General features: G+C 50.2%; 1 long non-coding RNA gene across 1 annotated transcript; it reads right to left on the bottom strand.

The window, feature by feature from the left end:
* Positions 1–3014: 3014 nt before the first annotated feature.
* LOC110744123 lies at positions 3015–5458 on the bottom strand. The gene is made up of 2 exons (XR_002524313.2): positions 3421–5458; positions 3015–3141 (listed from the first exon to the last, which is right to left on the bottom strand). It is a non-coding gene; the product is annotated as an uncharacterized LOC110744123 (long non-coding RNA).
* Positions 5459–7817: the final 2359 nt, after the last annotated feature.

Genomic DNA, 7817 nt, shown 5'->3' with positions numbered 1-7817 from the left:
GGGGATTGAGGTCCCACCTGAAAACCAAACTCAGTGAGTGGCTGTGTCTCTTGCAGGCTCAGGGACTCTCCCAAACTGTCAGGAACCTGACACCTCCCTCAAGTGGGAATTTAATGTTGGAGAACCTAGGCTTGAACAGAATTAGGTAGAATGGAGTTCAAATCTCATCTCTGGCACATCCTGGCTATATGTTAGGAAATCACATTTCAGGGCCTTAGTCTGTCTATCGGGAAAACAGGTGTAATAACACGAATCTCTAGCTGAGAAGTAAATGAGATCGTTCACAGAGGGTGCTCTACACGCTGCCTGGCAGCGGAAAGTCTCTCTACATGGCAAGGATTATGGGTGTCCCTTCGTGGCACAAAATCCAGTTTTTCTCTCCTTTAGAGGCATGTAGAAGACATTCCTGCCCCTGATAGTCAGTGACTATTGGCTATTTGGTGGTGATCTGTGTCACCCGAGTATAGGGTGTGTAAGGACAGGCATGCTTTTAACATAGTCTCTCCGCCTTCCTTGGTGAGCCACCCTTTGTAATGGCAGCATCACTAGATGATGGGGGTCTCACTAGGCTGGATCTCTGAGAGAGTACCTGGAGCAGAGCCCTTTACCAGCTCCTGCAAGGACTGGCATGTAAGCCAGAAATAAAACTTTATTGTATTAAGCTACGGAGTCTGGTTACCTAAGCATGACTCAGTGCATCCTGCAAATACACAATCCGATTCCCTAGCAACCAAGTCAGCACCAAGCCTTTGCTCTCCATTCTGCATTTTGGACATAGGGCTTGGAGGCCCTGTGCCCTCCCTCTCCCCCTCCTCCCCGACAGTGAACTGTAGCTCTCAGCCACCCCCCACCCACATTGCCTCCCCTCCCCACTGGCCCTCATTGCTGAGGTCTGAGCAGCCTTGGGCCTGGACCAGAGGAAAGGGTGGCAGGAGAAGCAAGGAATGTCTGGAGCTCCAGATGGACCTGACCCTCAGGGGCTAAAGTGCTCTGCTTGACTCAAAGCCCAGGGCAGCAGAAGTGCCCAGCACAGGCTGGCTGCATCTGCAACCCTCTGCCCCTGGCTCCCTGGTTATAAACTCCTTCCCATAGAGAAGCAGAGAAAGGTCACACTGACCTCTTGTTTCCTCTGAGTCAGCCAAATTTTCACTCTTCTGTTGAGGTCTGAACGCTAAACAGTGCCTTTTACGACCGAAGATATTTTCCACAGGGCTGTAGAAAGTGAGTTAGAGGGACTGTCCACACCAATTCCATGGTACAGAGTAGGAAACTGAGGACTGAAGAAGGACGGGACTTGCACAGTAGCAATTATTGTCATGAGACCAGAATCTTGCTACCAGCATAAGCACTGGGCACAAAAGTCAATTAATCTGATTTTTCTAGAATCTGGAATTTGCTTGTCCACAGCTGAGTGGTTTAGCCAAGGAGATAGCGTCTACTGACCAGGGATGTGATGTCCATTCTGAAAAGACCACAGTTTGTCCTAGCCAGAGAACAAATCCAGAGAGGCAATCTGCATGGCTGAGCCTGCCTGGCTGCCCAACAGGGCATGAGTTTTCTGTGTGCTCAGGAGGGAGGTCCTGTGGTGGGTCCTTTGCATCACCACCCCCAGTGTTCTCCACTTATTCTGAATCATTTCTTTCAGAAGTAAAAATGTCCCAAAAGTAATGACTCTGAGGCAAGAAGAGCCCTTGAAGACTGCATAGATGGCCGCCACTTGGAGCCTCTCCATGGCCCTCTCACCAGGCAGTCATCGAGCCTCTGGCTAAAGCCCTGCTGTGATGGGCAGCTCACTACCTCCCATGGTAGTTATTCCATCGTGGGCTTTGTCTCAATATCTAAGTGGGATGTCCCCTCTATGCTCCAGATCTTCCCTTTGGGCCGTGCTAAACTCCTCTACCCCTTGATAGCCCTTCTAGAATGGGAGGCTCCTTGTGAATCTTCTCCACCAGGGCATGAACAGTCCAAGGCTATCAGCTTTCTTCATGTAACTCAGTGTCCCATCTCCTCACCTCCAGCCCCCTTGCTCCTCAAAGAATGCTCTGGCAGCGTGGATATCACCTGCGATCGTGTAGAAATGCAGAGTATCAGGCCCACCCCAGACCTCCTGAATCATTATCTACATCTTAAGATCCCCAGGGCCCAGTGTGGTTCTCATGCCTGTAATCCCAGGGCTTTGGGAGGCTGAGGCAGGAGGATTGCTTAAAAGGCCAAAAATTCAAGACTAGCCTGGGCAACACAGCAAGATGTAGTCAACACACAAAAAAATTAAAAATTAGCAGAGTGTGATGGCATGTACCTATATAGTTCCAGCTACTCGAGAGGCTGAGGAGGTTAAGGTTGCAATGTGAGCCATGACTGTGCCACTGCACTCCAGCCTGGGCTACAGAGTGAGACCCCATCTCTAAAACAAACAAAAACAAACAACAACAACAACAACAAACAAGATCCCCAAATGTTTCCTGCCACATGAAGTGTGGGAAGCACTGGCCTAGACACCTCCCACTGTCCATGTAGCTCTTAGAGTAGAGGTTCCAGAATGCAGCTGTCTCTCAGGTATGCAGGGCAGGACTCTCACCTTTCTCCTAAGCATTCTTTAGAGCTGCAGAATGCTGACAACACAAAGGATCCTGGGTCCACCCAGATCTCAGAGTCAAGTCGTCTTCACAGGAACTGTTCCCATGCTGCATCTCCCATTCTGGGTCGGTGGGGGGTGGGGGGCGGTTCGTATGTGTTGGGTCAGATATTGACACTTACATTTGCCAAATTAAACATCACTGTTCTTTCAACTGTGTCTCACTTACTATTCAACCCATCAGCTTTCAAATCTGTCTACACGTTAGGATCACCTGATGGACTTTTGGTACAATCTCTGATGCCAAGACCCCATTCCAGAAGACTTGAATAGACTCTCTGGGGAGTCTATTTTGTGGGTGTCAGGTCTTTTTTTTTAATGCTTCCAAGGCAATTCTAATATGCCATTAGGATGAAGAGCCACTGGTTTACTACAGCTGTTAAGAAGTGAATTTTATTTATTTATTTTTCAACCACGCTCTGGGATCCATCAGTGTAGTCAGCTCACTTCTGATAGTGACTCTGGGCTCATGGGCCAGGTATCTGTTGGCTACTGCCACAACATTGCTGTGTAACAAACAACCACAAAATCTGAGTGAATACAATAATAAACACTGTGCTGGCCAACATAGGCCGTGGTGGCTTGGTGGCCCTCCCAGATTGTGGAACTGGGTTAGCCATGCTTCTAACTGCAGGTGTGTGGGTAGCGCAACTCGCTTTTCCCGGTTTGCCCAGGACTTTCTTAGTTTGAGTACTGAAAGTCCCAACTCCCAGGATAAGCCTTGGTCCTGGGAAAACCGGGATGGTTGAATACCCATCCATGGTTGGCCTGGGTAGCTCTGTTACCTGTGTCTCATCCTCCTTGGACCAGCAGGCTAGCCAGGCATGTACCTTTCAAGACGTTGGCAGAGACTTGAGAGAGCAAGTGGGCCCAAGAGAGACCCAGCCTCGGATGGGCTCACTGCCACTGCCCAGCACAGGTGAGCTTTGTCCACCATGTTGGCCAGAAGTCTCCAGTCCCAATTAAACTTCATTGTTACAGACTTAGCCTGGCTTCAGGCTCTGGCCATCTTTCTGGATCTTTCTTCAGGCATCTGGCATGTTGTCCAAAGCCAGTTACACAGCTGAGCCCAAAGTGAAGGGGCATGGAAAAATATTCCACCTACGATGAGGCCATGGCAGGCATGTCAATGCAGAGAGGGCTAAATAGTTGGGGCCAATCATTCCATCTCCCACAGGCAGAGAGGCTCTGGCTTCCAACTGTGGATGACCTTAAGTCCTTCCTTGACTGCCAACTCTCTTTGGGGAACCCAGTTGCAGGGCCAGAGACCTTCTCAACTCCCACTTCTGCCCAGCTCCTAACATACATATTGCTCTGGTGCCTCATTGCCTGTGTGGCTTCAACCCTCTCTACCTCTTCCTCTCCTCCTTCCCTTGCTTTTTCTTCATCAGGTATTTAAAGGCTCCTGGAAAGGGAGGGATGATCTTGTGTCAGCCTCATGAGCCATCTTGAGCTGTGCCAAGTAAATTTCAACATAACAGACTTAGCCCCGCTTCAGCCTGGCAGGCTCTCTTGGATCCTGATTCATTCACCCTCCAGTACATTCCCAGTTGCCTCCAGCTCTGCATCCTGCCCATATTTTTCATATATCAATAACCCAGATGTCAGCCAGGGCTTTTGGGCCCTGAGTACTCAGGCGCACTTGGCTGTAACTCCCAACTCCAAGACATGTAATCCTCCAGAGATCCCCGGCCTTGACTTTTTCCCACTCCCAGAAGAATCAGCAGACATCCCCAGACCAACCTGGTGCCCCCAGAAGCTCATATGTCATAAATGTAACTGTGCTGAGGTCACTGTGGGAAGGACAGGGTCACATCACTAACCTCACAGTCCACCAAACACCCCAAGCTCTAGTTCCTCTATCCCCGCTTTCTTCTCCTTCCTGGTCCCCTCCTGCAAATCCCCTCCCTGTTCCTCCTGTTGGGTCATTCCACCTCCACTCAGACCCATGGAGAGCTCAGCTTTTGTCCTGAAAGGAACTTGGGGAAATGCTTCCCTGATCTCATTACATGTCGATTATTTCTGACCATGTTTTAGGTCCCTGGGCTCTATCTTTCCCCAGCCACCCAGCAAGCTTCTGGGCTCTGATCCCAATTAAGTGCGGTAAAGCACGAAGAATGGGTAGGCCTTCAGGGGAAGAAAATTGAAAAGACCTTCATTGCTTTAAACATTATGTGGGCTGACTCACCCTGCATCCCTAAATTTATGACTGTGGTCTCCACAAAATAGGAACAAAAGGACGCTGACCTTATATCCCAGTCGGACACCTTCTACCCTCATTCCTGCAGCCCACCTACAGTTTGCCCCCAACTAGCCAGCCAGGGCTGGACCACAGAGTCAGGGTAGCAGTGTATGTGAAGTTCAGCACTTCCAAGCCTGGATTCAGGTCCTGGCTCTGCCACTTAGAGGCTGACTATGCCTGGAATAGTCGCTTACCCTCCCAGGATCCCACTCGTTGCTGGGGTGACACCCACTGGGTGGAGATATTATGGAAAGTGCATCTCAGAAATAGCATCAGCGGAGGTGCCTCAAAACCTGAAAAGCACCACACCAACGCGAGGCACTGTTCTTCCTGTATGCTGAGTTCAAGAAATTCAGCTGATTTCAATACTCCCCTACCCGCAGTAAGTTTCTAACTGGAAAGGAGATCCACTGTCACAAAAAAACACATGTCCCATCCCCAAGCCAAATAACATGGGTTTCTGGCTGGGCCCCGCTGGTGGCATGTGACGGGGCTCCTGCCTCTCTGGCAGAGCTGACCAAGAAGGCGGGCTCCACTCTCCACTCCCCAGCCTCTGGGTCTTGGGAGTGCAGGGGGCCAGGCAGCTGCAGGCAGGAGGGCAGGAGGATTTGAGCAGCTGGGCTAAGGTCAGGCACAGAGGCTTGGGCTCAGCAGAGACAGCCAAATGCTCAGCCCAGCTGCTACTGCCTCTTTCTGGGCCCTGTGCAGGAGGCAGACGCAGTCTGCCAGGCTGGCGGGCTCCCCTCTGCAGCTGCAAGGCCACCCGGGCCCAGAGGTCTGCTCTTCCCTCTCCTCCTACTGAATGGCATTCTTTCCTTTTCTGTCTCTATCTCCTCACTCTCCCTTTCCTTCTGTTCCTTTTCTCCCTCTGTCTCTTTGTGTCTTCATTTCTGTCTTTGTCTTATCCTATGTCTCTCTTCTTTGTATTTTTTCCCTCCCTCTCTCAGTTTCTTGGCCTCTCTTCATCTCTCTGTCTCTGGGTTAAAAGTTGGAGGAAAAGGATAGGAGGTGGGGCCCAGGAGGAATCCCAGATGAAACTGAGCTGAGGTCCTACTATGATTTGAATGTTGGTGTTTCCCCAAAATGTATATGTCGATCCCTAATCTCCAGTGCAATAGTGTTAGGGGGTGGGGCATTTTCAAAGTGACTAGGTCATGAGAGTGGAGCCCTCATGAATGCGACTAGCGCCCTTATAAGAGAGGCCTGAGGGTACTATTTGCCCCTGCTGCCATGTCATAGCTACAAGGTACCGTCTACGAATGTCTACGAACAAGAAAGTGGGCTGTCATTAGACGTCGCAACTGCCAACACCTTGATCTTGAACTTCCAGCCTCCAGAACTGTCAGTAATAACTTTCTGTTGTCTATAAGCCACCTAGTCTATAGTATTTTGTTATAGTAACCTGAACAGACTAGGACAGATCCCATCCTGTCCCAATCAAGAGAGACTCAAGAGGGTGTCTGGGAATAGGTTCAATTTTGGGGTTGGGGGCAACATAGACCTATGGACTGCTTTAAAGACATCTTTGAAGAATGAAGCCAGGCCCCTGCACTTGCTCCTGGGACATGGGAAGTCCCACAGTATTCAGTTCTCACTGATACCATAAGGACTCTCTCATCAACAAACATTCTTTGGGGCTTTTCTAAGTCCAGAGCATGTGCTGGGGCTGGGAGATGAGGAGGGATGAGGCAGGGGCCTTGCTCTGACAGAGCTCCCACATGCACGGCAGGAGAGAGTTAAATGAGCAACTATGTAGTTAGACGTGCCCTGCAAATGGTACCCAAGGGGGAGGGCCACGACAGGGGTTGAGCCACTTATGCACACTGGAGAGGCAATGTTGAAGCTGAGCCTAGAATTATTTAGAGGAGTTTTCTAGGCCATAAAGAAGAATCTGCCTGGGAAGCATGGACATTTTCTCCCACGTAGGTGCAGAGGAGCAAGGGGGTATGGCAGAAGATAACATGGGAAAGGGGCTTGAAGTCCCATCTTGCAGTAAGGACTTTCTAAGGCAGAGGTAATGGGTAGCCCTCAAATGCTGGGAGCCATAGGGCTGTGGCAGGGAGGCCCTTGCCCGTCTGTGAAATGAGAAAATGATCCTTTTCCTCTCCCCCTCCCTTCCATGGAGCAGGAGAAATGAATAATGAGGCTGTGCCGCCATTGCCGTTGGCCAAGCAGAAGAGGGAGGGCGTGGGCTTGGCTCTCGATGCTGGGAAAGGGCCTCATTATGAGCTGGTTTCATTCATAAAGGACGTTGTCATGGACCACACAATGGGGCTTAGTTTCTAAGTTAGGAGGAAAACCTAATTTTAAAGTGGCTTCTTCTGTAACTGGGAGGAGGAGGTGGCGGCTGTGAGGCCAAAGAACAGAATATTAGTGAAGGATGAAATAAAAGTGGTGCCTTTGGCAATCTGACTTTGTCCCAGCTTTGGGGCCATTCCCCTGTCCACTGAGCCTGCCCTGCTATGTCTATCCTTGCCCAGGCATGCACCCAGAGCTTTACCTCCCTCCCTGCTTCAAAATGGCTCTAAGATATGAAGAATGAAGAGGTAGCCAAAGCTATCATTGTACAGGTGGGGAAACTGAGGACAAGATGGGGGATGATTGTTATCCAAGGTCACAGAATATGCTAGAGCTAGCTCTGTGATGCATAGGTGCATCTGTCGCCTTCAAGGGTAGTGCTGCCCCTGGCTCTCTTTGGGTGTTGGAGTTGTGTGATTGTAAGTGGACCTTGAGCATGAGCTGAGACCTGAATGTCATCCATGCTGGGAAATCCAACTGTGGAAGCAGAAACGGCTTCTGAAGGTCACCATGGATGCCTATAGCAGTTCCCTTCACTGTCACGCTCACTGACACTTTGGTCTGTACAGCCTCCCAGTGAGGACAGTCCCCACGTCTGTATTCCAGATGAGGAAACTGAGGCTTATGGAGGTTAGGGGTCCT

This window comes from Papio anubis, chromosome 11 (assembly GCF_008728515.1).
Source record: "Papio anubis isolate 15944 chromosome 11, Panubis1.0, whole genome shotgun sequence".
Lineage (NCBI taxonomy): Eukaryota > Metazoa > Chordata > Mammalia > Primates > Cercopithecidae > Papio > Papio anubis.
This window is presented reverse-complemented; position numbering and strand designations above follow the sequence as displayed.